The sequence below is a fragment of the Gossypium raimondii genome, chromosome 1 (genome assembly GCF_025698545.1).
Source record: "Gossypium raimondii isolate GPD5lz chromosome 1, ASM2569854v1, whole genome shotgun sequence".
Taxonomy (NCBI): Eukaryota; Viridiplantae; Streptophyta; class Magnoliopsida; order Malvales; family Malvaceae; genus Gossypium; species Gossypium raimondii.
Genome location: NC_068565.1, coordinates 1,911,886 through 1,926,424, shown reverse-complemented (window position 1 = coordinate 1,926,424; position 14,539 = coordinate 1,911,886). Strand labels below are relative to the sequence as shown.

At 30.4% G+C, this 14,539-nt stretch overlaps 1 long non-coding RNA gene across 1 annotated transcript; it reads right to left on the bottom strand.

Annotated features, from left to right (window-relative positions):
• Positions 1–5,285: 5,285 nt before the first annotated feature.
• LOC128040529 (uncharacterized) lies at positions 5,286–6,409 on the bottom strand. The gene is made up of 2 exons (XR_008195098.1): positions 5,869–6,409; positions 5,286–5,594 (listed from the first exon to the last, which is right to left on the bottom strand). It is a non-coding gene; the product is annotated as an uncharacterized LOC128040529 (long non-coding RNA).
• Between the last annotated feature and the right edge of the window lie 8,130 nt (positions 6,410–14,539).

Genomic DNA, 14,539 nt, shown 5'->3' with positions numbered 1-14,539 from the left:
TACACTTAGATCATTAGAGCCAATAGAAGTTAGATATGAGAAATTGATTGATTTTTTTTCGGTGTGAAATATTGAGGCATAGTCGAAAGTTATATGAAAATGAAGTGGATCTAGTGAGGAAGAAGGGTGAAAAGAAAAGGTATGATGTTAATATGACGGAAAATTTTATTAGTAGAAATAGGAGGGGAAACATTTAGTTGTTTACAATATCATTTTCTGTTACATGACTATCAAGTGAGGGGAAGTAAATAGTGAGGGAAAATATTGATACAAACTTTTAAGAATTGATAATACCATTAAATTTTTCTGTCAAATTTAGGTCTATTACAATATCAATTTTTGTTATATGGCTATTAAATGAGTATTTTTTTTAAACCTCAAAATATTATATTAGAGAATTTAATAGAATAATTTTAACAGTGTTAATAGTTGGATTAGAATTTTTAAATTGAAACGTAAAGAAACTAAATTCTTGAAAATAAAATTACAAAGAGTACAATAGCTTGAAACATATTGCAACCCTTTAATTTTTAGGGTAAACTATACCTAATGTCACAAAACTATTAGTAAGTTTATGCTTTGGTCCTCAACTTCAAAAAGTTACAAAATGGTCATTGACTATTCGAAAGTCACTACTGTATGGCCTTATGTTCACAATGCCTGCACCGATCGAAAGCTCTCCTTCCTCTTCTCTTTAATAATTCAGCCTTTTTCATGTAACAACTTTGAATGTCCTGAATCTGAGAACCAAAATCCAAACAGCTTTCTTTTTCAATCTCCTACATTGACAGTAAAATCAACTTGGATATAAGTATGTTTTTCTACTCATTGACGGGTATCGATCCACCATACTGATCATCAGATCGTCTCTTGGAGATCGATAATCAAACTTTTTAAAAGAAAAAAGTTTAATAGCCTAGCGGTTTAAATAAAAACTTTCGTATAATTGAATAATCATTTTATAATTTTCGAAGATGGTAGTTGGCATAATAAAAATACTTGTCAGAGTAACACCTACCTACATTTATATAATATTGAATGCTGGCATTAATTAATCACCACAATCAACTTGTTTTCTTTAGTTTTTGATTTCATTTATTATTTGATATTATTGCCATAATTTTGCAATTTGCACCAAAGTTTGTTTCACTTAACGTCCCAAAATTAAATTTAAATAACTCTGGCCGAATCGCCAAGGAATCGTGGACCTGTCCATGGGCCGGGCGGCCCGGCCTGACGGCTCGTCCGAAATATAGGAGGGTTCGGGTAAAAATATAGGCCCGAAATATGAGCTTGGGCAAAAAAATGAGGCCCGTTTAAAAAATGGGTCGGGCTCGGGCTCAACTTTTTTGGCCCGGGTCTGGCCCGGCCCGAATATAATAAATATATATTTTTTTATTTTTATTTTTTAATTTTAAAATACTTTAAAAATATTTTTATTTTTATTTTTATTTTTAATTTTTTTTTTTGTGTTTATTAAAAACCGGACCGGACCGGGCCGGGCCGGGCTTATTATTTTTTCCCGGGTCGGGCCTGGGCAAAATTTCAGGCCCATATTTTGGGCCGGGCCAAATTTTTTCCGGCCCGGCCCATGGACAGGTCTAATGAAATCGTGGACCTATTTCTTTTTTGGAATATTTATATGATTTAAATAATTTATATATGAATATCATTGAGCTGTTTGTGGGTCATCATTTGTTTTACTTGTATTTACTTTTTATTAGATATATTGATACTTATGGGTTAAAAAAAAAAAACTCAAATCTAGGTTGAATTCGATTATATAACGAATACGAACAAAAACCAACAAAATTGGACAAAAATATTTACGTGGAAATTTTTTTTCGAAGAGGATAAAAAATCATTAGTAAAGAAAACTTAATTAAAAACGATAAAATCCGAAAGGGGGTTACAAGATGGAAAAATAAACAAACTTGAACCTAAAATTACAAAGTTCTCTCGAAATTCCCATAAACTCTCTCTTAATTTTGTTGTTATTATTCTAACTATCTAGGATTGCTAAAAGGCTTATTTATAGGCTGAAATTCGTGTGAAAATATCACTAAAACATCCCTAGAATAATCAGAGTTAGATTGAGAAAAGATAACAGAGTTTAATTGGGAGAAGAAATCTGATTTATGTGCGGAACACGTCGCCACGTCGCAACGTCCCCATTCACGTCATCACGACGTCGTTCGTCGTTGCAACGTCGAGAAACTTCTCTTCGTGACATCACTATCTGTTCGACCAAAAATACGAGACACACCCCAAAAATTCTATTTAAGGTTTTCTCTTCAAGAATTTCACTTGAGTTTTCTTTTAAAAGAAGTTTTAACAATCTTTTAGATTATGGGAATCGTATTCAAGTTTTTTCTTGCCAATAACACTTTCTTAGAGGGAAAATTAGAGCCGTTTGGAGAGTTCGTTGATTCATCTTGTTTTTAAAGCTCCTTAAAACTTCTACCCGCCATCTTCATCTTCTTCCATCTTTCTTCTTTCTTTTCTTTAATTTTTCATTCGATTCTTGTTGTTTTTATTCTAATATTTGTTTAATTTATTTCCAGACCTTAATCAGCAAAGAAAAGACGTTCTCCCATCATTATACATCAAGAAACATTCAAAAACAGGACTTCTTTTCATAATTTTTCACTAATTTTACCTCTCTTCCAGATATGTCTGTCGATGACACGAATGTATAAATATATAAAAGAAAATCATATATTTAAATATGAAAATTAAAAAATTCCTATTACACCTAACATTCCAACAAATATAAGAATCTATAGAATCCATATCATTCGGCCTTATCTTAAATTAACTTTTTTTCTTTTTTGTCTCTTTTTAATGAACATATTTAATTAAAATACACAGAATCCAAAATCTATTTTGGGTAATATACCAGTCATTTTCTTTCATTAACAATTATTTATTGCTATATCTAGAAAAAGAACATAATTTTTAAATTTGGGTTTAGTTTTAAATTTCATTTTTTTTATTTCAATTGTACTTAAAATTAGCGCATGAGCATTATTGCCAATGCAGGAGAATGTGAATTCGAGTACGCTGGAGCGCATTCTCCTTTTACTTATGGGTTAGGGAGGGGCTATGAGTAATTCTAGGCATTGTGTTAAAAATAACAGATATGACCATAACATATAATGAGATTATTCAAAAAAAGGGTTTATAATTAAGCTTAGATTTTGAGTTTTTTAGCATGAGTAAATTACTACCGACACATACTATATAGGTAACACTTTTGCAATTTAAACTTAAGTAATTCCTAAAGAAAGTAAATACCCGATTACTCGACCAATGGACCACAACTTAGGGTTCGGCTTAAAATTTGATTTTATGTTATATAAAATTTTAATTTTGATTAATATACTATTAATATCGTTATTTAAGGATTAGGATGGGGAAGTGTTATATGTATAATTATATCAAATAAAAATTTCTAAATCACCTTTTATATTAAAGGATTAATTACACCAAGCGCCAACAACGAGTCATCTTTTAAATTAGTCCCTGAACTTCAAAATATTTTAATTGAGTCCTCAAAATATTAGAATCGTATCAATCTAGTCCTTCTGCCAATCTAGCCAATAAAGATAGGTATTAAATGTCAGCTAAGATCTAACACAGAGTATATTTAAAACACGCATATAAATTTTAAGCACATTTGTAGCTATCAATTAAAATATTTAATTTTGAAAAGATTAATAATTAAAACAAATAAATTAATAATTAAGTGACTAAATAGAACAAACTAAATAGTTGGATGACTATTCTTATAATTTACTCTTAAATTAATAACATCCCTTGAATAATATTATACAAGTAGGTCCATCGGGTGGGTGTACATTGAATGTTGAATGTTGATTGTTAAGGTTCATTTTCTAAGTTATAAGACATTTGGACTTGGTCAACAATTTTCTGATAATATTCAATTTGTTAAGTCAATTTTTAATAATTAGTGGCGGAGCGTAGTGGCCGTGGTCCCTTAAAAATGGTGAAATTTTAATTTAGTCCCTTTATAATTTATCAAAATTTTAAATTAGTAATGATAAAATTGCACTTTACCCTCCTAAAATTGATAAAATTTGATTTAACCTTTTAAAAATAATAAAGGTATAGACTATTAAAATGATGAAATTATATTTTTACTATCGTAAAAATATATAATTTAATTCCGGCCCTCCCAAAAAAAAATTAGGCTTCGCCACTGACTATAACTCTCTATATATGCATATATATATATATATATATATATATATATATATATATATATATATACATATATATATATAAGAGGCGAATCTAAGGGGGCTGGCAAGGGCCTCGGCACCCCTAAAATGGAAAATTACTATTTAGGCCCTTTAAAATTTTAAATTAGTAAAGTTAAAATTACACTTTGGCCCCCCTAAAATTATAAAAATTTGATTTAATCCTTTAAAAATTATAAAGATTAAAAATTATAAAGATATAGACTATTAAAAATTAAAATTTCATTCACCCCTAAAAATTATAAATATGGTTTATGTCATATTCGAACGGACATTTAACGTCTAAATTGATGGCTAGACTAACAAAAGGACTTGATTGATCTAATATTGATATAGCTCATAGTTTAAGGAAAAAAAATTTAGCAATTTGGTTGGCAAATTGCTTGCTTGGTTTTGTTTGTTTGTTTTGGCTTAACTATAAATCGACCCCCCAAATTATATTATTTTTTTCATTTAGGTATTTAAAGGTTGTTTGGTCAAAAGTGATACATAAACTATCAATTTCTTATTTTACCCAAAACCCACACAAAGCGTTTAGTATGAATGTATCATGTGTCACATTTTTATTAGATAAATGAGACGACATTAGTAGTTTAGTATTACTTTTGACCTGAAAAATCTTTAGGTACCTAAATGAAAAAAATGATATAGTTTGAAGGCGAATTTTATATTTAAATCTTTTTTTCTCTAATTCACCACTTGACATCCGTTGGCTCTTTCTGGGTTTCAATTAATACAACAATATATGGGTAAATTTTACAATTAGTCATTGAATTATGAGTAAATTTTTATTTTGGTACTTTACTAAAAAAATTACAATTTGATTACTAAAGTTTTGAAAAAAAATTTGTCACCCAACGATTAAGTGACACTTTTAGTTTGTATAATAATAAATTTATTCCTCCGTTTTTATACTTTTTTTCAATTTGACCTTGGTTATATATAAAATGATAAAAATTGATTTTAAAAAAATTAGAAAATTTTAAATTTTAAATATTAAAATAAAAAAAATAAAAGTAGATAAAAATTTCAAAATAAATAAAGTGAGAGGAAATGAGGGATTTACAGCCCAATTTCAGCCCGGGCCCATACCAGCAGAATAAACCAAAAATTATAGTCTAACTGGCCCAAAAAATCAAGCCCGATAAGCCCAAAGAGCTTAAAATTTTCAGAAACCCTAGGGTTTCCCTTCCCTTCTTGCGCCGCAGACTTCCCCATGAGCGCCCTCGGCGTGCACGACGCCCGATGACGACTCCTTCACCGAGGTTGCACCAAAATGGCAATGGTTTCTGCCCATTGACTCCTCATGACCTGCAAAATAGACGAAAACAGCAACCAATAGACAGAAACAGAGATAGCAGAAACAAACAGTAGCAAAAAAGATGTATTTGGCTATATAAGCCCAAAAACCAAACAAATGTAGCGTTTTTTTTCAGAAATAAAAAGAAAAAGAAATAAAAGAACAGAGATCGAATTCTGAGAAAGTTTTAAGGTCCGAATCTTTCATTTTTTTTTCAATATTTTGTTTTTATTTTTATTTTATATACGCATCTATAAATCGAAAAAAAAGAGGGGAAAGCCTTACCTGCGCCGTGCCAGAGGAGAAGCCGAACGGTTTCCCTTCTGTTCTAGGGTTCGTGGCCACTTTTCCAAGGATTCAACCTTGAATCCGGGTTCTAGGGGTGACGAGCTTTAAACAGGGCTAAGAAAGGGCCGATTTTGCACCTCCGGCCGCCGCTTGCGGCAGAGCTATGGTGTAGGTGCGCCGGAGCCCTCCATCGGAGACCTAGGCCGATCTAGGGGGAAGGCTGAGAGAGAATCACTCTCTAGTCGTTTTTTTTGAAATAAAAGGAGAAATGAGGATTCTTTAAAAAATTTTAGTTTTTATACTATTACAAAACGCCGCCGTTTCGTTCAGGGGTTTTTAGCGCTAAAACGGCGTCGTTCTGCGTGACCCGTGCACGACCCGACCCGTTTACCAGGAGGATTCGCGTGTTTTGTGACTAGGGTATAATTGCTACCCTAGTCCTTCCGCTTTTCTCTGTGTTTTCAAGTGAATATTCTTTACTTTAGCAATTTTACCCCGTTTTTTCTTTTCGTTTTCAATTCGGTCCCTTTTTGAACAATGTCGTTTTAGGGTAGAGGGAAAATTTCCATTTTGGTCCCTTTATGCTGCGTGCGTGTTTAGAGAGATCCCTTTTTATTTTGCGGATTCGTCCTAAAGTTCTGTTTTCAGTTCAAAATTAGTCTTTTATATTTTGCTATTTAATTAACTAATTTTAATAATGACGTCATTATTTTTCCTATTGTTATTTTTAATATTATTATTATGTTTAGCTATTCATATATACCCTTTCAATTTTAAATTTAATTATATATATATATGCATATCTTTGATTTATACACACATACATATATATCTTTTATATTTTATAGTTTTTTAAACACGTACATACACACATTTTATAATATATATGTATATATATATACATATATACATACATATTTTATAACTTATTTATATATAAGTATTTATACGCATGCTTATATTTTTATATATTTTATAATTTATACACATATCTATATACCTACATACATATGTTACTTTCATAAATATATATTCTTTATATTTTAAAATATACCCTTCTTTACATATATAGTTTTTATATTTTATAATTCGTATATACATACATATTTTTCGTATATTTTACAATGCATATATAGACATATATATATTCACATATATTTTTATACTTCATAATTTTAATACACACGTATATGTATACACATACTTTATATTTTTAAAAATTTGGTTCATTTCCTTTGTTTATTTATGTTTTATTATTATTTTGAAAGAATGTTTTATTTTATCTGCTTATATACTTGTTATTTTGTACAATATTGATTTGTCCTTTTATTTATTTCTGTTGCAATTGCTCGTATTATTTTTGTACCAACGTATTCAATATTGTTTTATACGCGTATTAACACCGAGTTTCATTTCTACCATTTCGAGTTAGACTCAATGCACAAATTACGATTTTGAATAAGCAAAATTTCGTATTTAGATTTGAGAAGGTCGTACCCTAACTTACTGGGTTTCGATTTTCACAATAAATCTAAATACACGAATCTTTTCAAATTCGAGTTTTAAACGATCTCGAGAATTAAAAAGATCGTGTCCTAACTTACTGGGCATGATCTCTTTTTTAAATTCGAGATAGCTAAATATCTTTTAAATAATTAAATTTTTGGCATCCATTCACGTATCGGGAATTCAAGACATTGTGTTCTAACTTACTGGATATAATTCTCTTTCTCGATTAACGTGAAATATGTCATTTTCCCGAAAATTTTCAATTTCAATAAAGGATCATATTCTAAATCTCTTAAAAGTTTTCAATCTTCGACACTAAGACATTAATTAATCAACTAGGTACCAATTTTGGGCGTTACGAGGGTGCTAATCCTTCCTCGTACGTAACCGACTCCCGAACCCGTTTTCTGAATTCCGTGGACCAAAATCGTTGTCTTAATAAAATCAAATTGTTTATTAAAAACTACCACTTTTCAAGGTGGCCCGATCACACCTTATTAAAAAGGATTGGTGGCGACTCTCATATTCGTTTTAATTTTTAAAATCTAAGTCGACCCCGTTTTTATAAAAAAAATGGTGTCAACAAGGGAAAATTAATTTTGAAAAGTGGATGTGGGGTGAGGCAGAGTGGATTTTTTCTTTTAGACGGTGGGTATGGAATGTTTATGGTAATTGCTTTCTCGCCCCGCTGTGCTATATAAAATTATCATTTTCTCTTTCTATTTGTTCTCCTAATATGATCCTATTTTATCTCATGTTAACTGTTACATAATCCTTAATGAAAAGTCAATTACTATTAAATAGTTATCACAAAGACAAACAACTCGTGGACACATTTACTTTCCATCTATCATGTAATGCCGATGAGAGGATATCATTTATCCATTAATTGGGCTATGAATTCCACTGTTGTGAATGATGCCACATATTGCAGAAGTCGTGTATCCAACACACTAGCTTTTAGTTTCTTATCTATTTGCACTTAGGCTTTTACTTAAATCAAAGTATACCAGTCATGCATACCAATCATGCATACATAATCCAACATCCACTTAAGATTAATGTATGTCACACCATGAACGTCACAAGTGAATAAATCTATAAATGGATCTAAGATCTATTCTACTTAGGTCTTGTCTAATATACTGTCAGTCTAGTGAGTCATACCTATGTCTCTATCTTCTGGGAGTCATATGCTTTGATGCTTAAGACAAAAGCATCTTCCCAATTAGACTTGATAGACAACATATTAGTCTTTAAATCGGTTTGCTCATTTCCAATTAAACTAATGACATGTTTAGGTTCTTCTACTAATACAAGTTGTCTTTTCGTATTACGATCCAGCCATATAATATTGCTTAGTATTAGTTAAATGGTAGATAACCAACGAGTCAATATTTGCTTCCATTTTGCTTTGCATACAAAAATAATGAGAACAATATAAAAAAGGCTTTAATGTACTTAATGAATATTTTTATTAAATCAATTTGTTTGAAAAATACAAGTATACAAAACAAATATACTACACTTAGATCATTAGAGCCAACAGAAGTCAGATATGAGAAATTGATTGATTTTGTTTTGGGTGTGGAAGATTGAGGCATAGTCGAAAGTTATATGAAAATGAAGTGGATCTAGTGAGGAAGAAGGGTGAAAAGAAAAGGTATGATTTTAATATGAAGGAAAATTTTATTAGTAGAAATAGGAGGGGAAACATTTAGTTGTTTACAATATCATTTTTTGTTACATGACTATCAAGTGAGGGGAAGCAAATAGTGAGGGAAAATATTGATGCAAACTTTTAAGAATTGATAATACCATTAAATTTTTCTGTCAAATTTAGGTCCATTACAATATCATTTTTTGTTATACGGCTATCAAGTGAGTATTTTTTAAACCTCAAAATATTATATTAGCGAATTTAATAGAATAATTTTAACAGTGTTAACAGTTGGATTAAAAATTTTAAATTTGAAACGTAAAGAAGCTACATTCTTGAAAATAAAAGTACAAAGAGTACAATAGCTTGAATCATATTGCTGCCTTTTAATTTTTAGGGTAAACTATACCCAATGTCAGCAAACTATTAGTAAGTTTATGCTTTGGTCCTCAACTTCAAAAAGTTAACAAAATGGTCACTGACTATTAGAAAGTCACTACTGTATGGCCTTATGTTCACAATGCCTGCACCGATCGAAAGCTCTCATTCCTCTTCTCTTTAATAATTCAGCCTTTTTCATGTAACAATTTTGAATGTCCTGAATCTGAGAACCAAAATCCAAATAGTTTTCTTTTTCAATCTCTTACATTGACCGTTAAATCAACTTATGTTTTTCTACTCATTAACGGGTATCGACCCACCATACTGATCATCAGATCCTCTCTTGGAGATCGGTAATCAAAGTTTTTAAAAGAAAAAAGCTTAATAGCTTATAATTTTCAAAGATGGTGGTGGCATAATAAAAATACTTAGTCCGAGTAACAACTAACTACATTTAATATCGAATGCTGGCATGAATTAATCACCACAATCAACTTGTTTTCTTTAGTTTCTTTAGTTCAATTTGTATGTATTATTTGATATTATTGCCACGTGGCTCCCTCATAATTAAATTTAAATCATTCTGGCCGAATCGCCATGGAATCATGGACCTATCTCCTTTTTGGAATCGTGAACTCTGAACAATTAAGCCAGTAGCTCATCCTTTTCATAATTTGAGTTCTTTTGTTACAAAGCAATTTTTATTTTACTTAATTCTTCATTCTAACAAATTGTTTCACTTCTTTTGTTTTAAATCTGATTGGAGACCTTTGTTTGGTTAAAGAACGATTTTCTCTCCCAAGAAACCCTATTTTACTCATTCTTGGACCCCAATTTCTTCCTTTGATCTTTGGTTTTCTTTTTCATTAAATTTTGTTTGATTACTTCAATTCGACAGCTTTTTTTTTAATAAAAAACAACCCAAATCACTCCAAATACTAAGTTCTCTATTGTTCTTGGTTGGCCAAATCTTCTTTGATATTCTTTTTCGATTTCATTCAGTTTTAATCATTATTCTTTCAAATTTATTCCGATCAATTGTTTTCTCCTAATTAGCAGTCTATTTACACTACACCAAAATAGGGATATAGCGGCGCTTTTAGCGGCATTTGGACAAAAAATGCCACTAATAATCGAGCATTAGCGGCATTTTACGAAAAACGCCGCAAAATATCGAGCATTAGCGGCGCTACATAAAAAAACGCCGCTAAAACCAAGCATTAGCAGCGTTTTACAAAAAGCGACGCAATAGAGTCACACAGAACGACGCCGTTTTTATATATTTGGGAACATTAGTGGCGGTTTTTCCCAAGCGCCGCTAAAACTCCGTTCTTCAGTGGCGTTTTATAAAAAGCGCCGCAATGGAGTAACACAGAACGACGACGTTTTCATATATTTGGGAACATTAGTGGCGGTTTTGCCCAAGCGCCGCTAATACTCCATTCTTCAGCGGCGTTTTACAAAAAGCGTCGCAAATAGAGTAACACAGAACAACGCCGTTTTCATATATTTGGGAACACTAGTGGCGGTTTTTGCCCAAACGCCGCTAATAATCCGTTCTTCAGCGGCGTTTGGCGTTAAGCGTCAGTAAAGTACCAGTATTTTAACCGCGTTTTTGCGTCTGCGCCGCTAATGGTCTTATCTTTAGCGGCGTTTTTCATAAACCGCCGCTGATGCTCCGCTCTAAAGCGGCGTTTATGGAGAATTGCCGCTAATGTTCCGGTCTATAGCGGCGTTCCTGGAGAAGCGCCGGTAACTCTTGGGTTTATAGCAGCGTTTGTGTAAAAACGCCGCTAATTAGAAATATTAGTTCATTCTTTTATATATTCTCAATTAATGTTTGAATTATATTATTATATTATAAGTTATATATTATGAAACATATATATATATATATATATATATATATATTAATATTGTGTTAGTTACGTATGTACATTTGTTTGTTAGCTTAAAATAGAGCATATATTGGGATCTAAATTAAAGTTGTTATACAATATTATATTAATTTGAATAATTTCAGTAAGTTATAAATTATAATGTTGGTTATATTTAAATTATACATACTGCATAAAATTGAAATAATTTTATAAATTCATATTAATGTATCAATTTAAAATAATGTCATAACAATTATCAAAAAAAATCTACTAAAAATCATTAAACCTATAAATAAAGACATAAATAAAATAAATTAAAAAATTAGCGGCGCTTATACAGAAAACGCCGCTGTAGAACAAGATTTGTGGCGTTTATTGCAAAAACGCCGCAAAATATGTAACCGAAACGACTTCGTTTTTATACTGTTTTACTGGTATTAGACAAAAAATGCCGCAAATGAAAGTTATGTATTTTAGGGTTTTGGGATTAATATTTAAGTTTTGTTGTATACGGTTTGGGGTTTTAGGGTTCGATACATAATGTTTATTAATTTAGGATTACAATTTTATGTTTAGGGTTTTGGGTTTAGGTTTACGGCTTGAGGAATAGGGTTTAGGGTTTGAGTTTACATGTTAGTTTTAATGCGAGGTTTACGGCTTATAAGATATATTAATGATCAAATTTATTGTTTTACGGCTTGATGTTTATGGTTTATGGTTTACCCTTATTGATTTGAATGTTACAATGCTTGGTTTTTGTGTTCGGATTTGCATGAAGAATATGAGGTAGCTAGGGTTTAGCCCTTTAATTTTAATGTTTACGGGTTATAGGGATTAATAGCTTCGGGTTTTAGGGTACAAAAGCAAAAAATTAAAATTAAAATTAGATGAACTTTTTACTTCTTATTATGTCACTAGTATATAGGATTATAAGAGATAGGGTTATATATATATATAATATGCCACGATATGCATATATATATGTTATATATTATACATATACTGCATAAAATTGAAATAATTTTATAAATTCATATTGATGTATCAATTTAAAATAATTTCATAACAATTATCAAAATAAAAATCTACTAAAAATCATTAGACTTATAAATAAAGACAAATAAAATAAATTGAAAAATTAGCGGCGTTTATCTGAAAAACGCTATAGAACAAGATTTGTAACCAAACGACTTCGTTTTTACATCATTTATTAGTATTAGCGGCGTTTTGTAAAAACGCATAAAATGAAAGTTATGTATTTTAGGGTTTTGGGATTAATATTTAAGTTTTGTTGCATACGGTTTGGGGTTTTAGGGTTTGATACATAATGTTTATTAATTTAGGATTATAATTTTATGTTTAGGGTTTTGGGTTTAGGTTTACGGCTTGAGGAATGGGGTTTAGGGTTTGAGTTTACATGTTAGTTTTAATGCGAGGTTTACGACTTATAAGATTTATTAATGATAAAATTCTTGTTTCTGACTTGATGTTTATGGTTTATGGTTCACACGTATTGATTTGAATGTTACAATGCTTGGTTTTGCCTTGGATTTGCATGAATTTTACTGAGTTAGCTAGGGTTTAGCCTTTAATTTTAATGTTTACGGGTTATAGGGATTAATAGCTTCGGGTTTTAGGGTACAAAACCAAAAAAAAAAAAATTAAAATTCTTTCTGCTTTTTACTTCTTATTATATATGTCACTAGTATATAAGATTATAAGTGACAGGGTTATATATATAATATATGCCACGATATATATCTATGCATATATATATGTTATATATTATATATATATAGTACTGCATAAAATTGAAATAATTTTATAAATGCATATTACTGTATCAATTTAAAATAATGTCATAACAATTATCAAAAAAAATCTATTAAAAATCATTAAACTTATAAATAAAGACAAATAAAATAAATTGAAAACATAGCGGCGCTTATACAGAAAACGCCGCTATAGAACAAGATTTGTGGTGTTTATTGCAAAAACGCCGCAAAATGTGTAACTGAAACGACTTCGTTTTTATACTGTTTATTGGTATTAGGGGCGTTTTTTGTAAAAACGCCGCAAATGAAAGTTTTGTAGAATGTTGTATTGGGATTAATATTTATAAATTTTAATGTTGTTAATGTTTAAATTAATCATACTGTATTAAATTAATTTTTTTTTATAAATTTTGTCAATTAAAAAAAGTATTAAGTAAGAAACTTATTAAAAATAATAATTATTGTTAAAAAGAAAAAAATATATATTATAACAACTGAATTATTAGTGGCGTTTTTATGAAAAACGCCATAAATATATTTAATTGAAACAATGTCGTTTAGTGAGAGATCGATTTGGGTATACCCCTCTCCAGTACAATTTCATTTTCCCTATTCTAAAATCCCTAAGTTCTAAAATCCCTAACTCATAAACGGTTTTGCTTTCTCCCATTTCTGAAAATCAATTCTGTATCTCTTTCAAATTTACTTGTTTTTCTGTTTCAATTTCTTGCAAAACTGATAAAAATCGGGTTCGTACATTCCATAGACACAGACAGTTGACGGAGAACGTCGAGGAGGATCGTCGGAATTGGTGGTCGGGGGAATAATTGTTCAAGGTTCGCTTTCCCATTCAGTTTCCGTATACATTGGGTTTTCCCCAATTTGTTAATTTTATTTTTCCTTCCACATTATTGTCTTTGAAACCGACATTAAAAAAATATACTGCTTTAATTATAGGGTTTTCGGTCTTCCTCTTCAATTTTTGTTCATCGTTTTGAAGGTAATGTAATGCTTCGAATGTTTATTTATTTTCTGAATGGTTTCATTGGTATTATTCTGATTTTATAGGGTTTGTGTTTAGGGTTTCATTCAATTCCATTTCGTTGCTTCCTTTTACATTTTCGCATCGTTTAGCGGTGAGGATTTAGGTACAATTTCTTTCGATTCATTCGTGCTATCTGATTAAGTTGAAAAGCATTGACGTGTGTCCTGTGCTAATATATTTTTACCATCATATTGCTAAGAAACTTAATTATTTTGGTTGTGTTGTGTGATTAACTGCTGCATCATGGCATGGACTCAACTTAGAAAGGGACGCTTCTGAATTAAATAATAGACCTGCTAGCTAACATTTACTTGCTCTTGTATGTTGCTTTGCCACATGTTTCATTCGATACTTTTATCTGGTAAATATTAGATTAAACGAAACCACCACATATCATCTAATTCGTACATTGATTTAT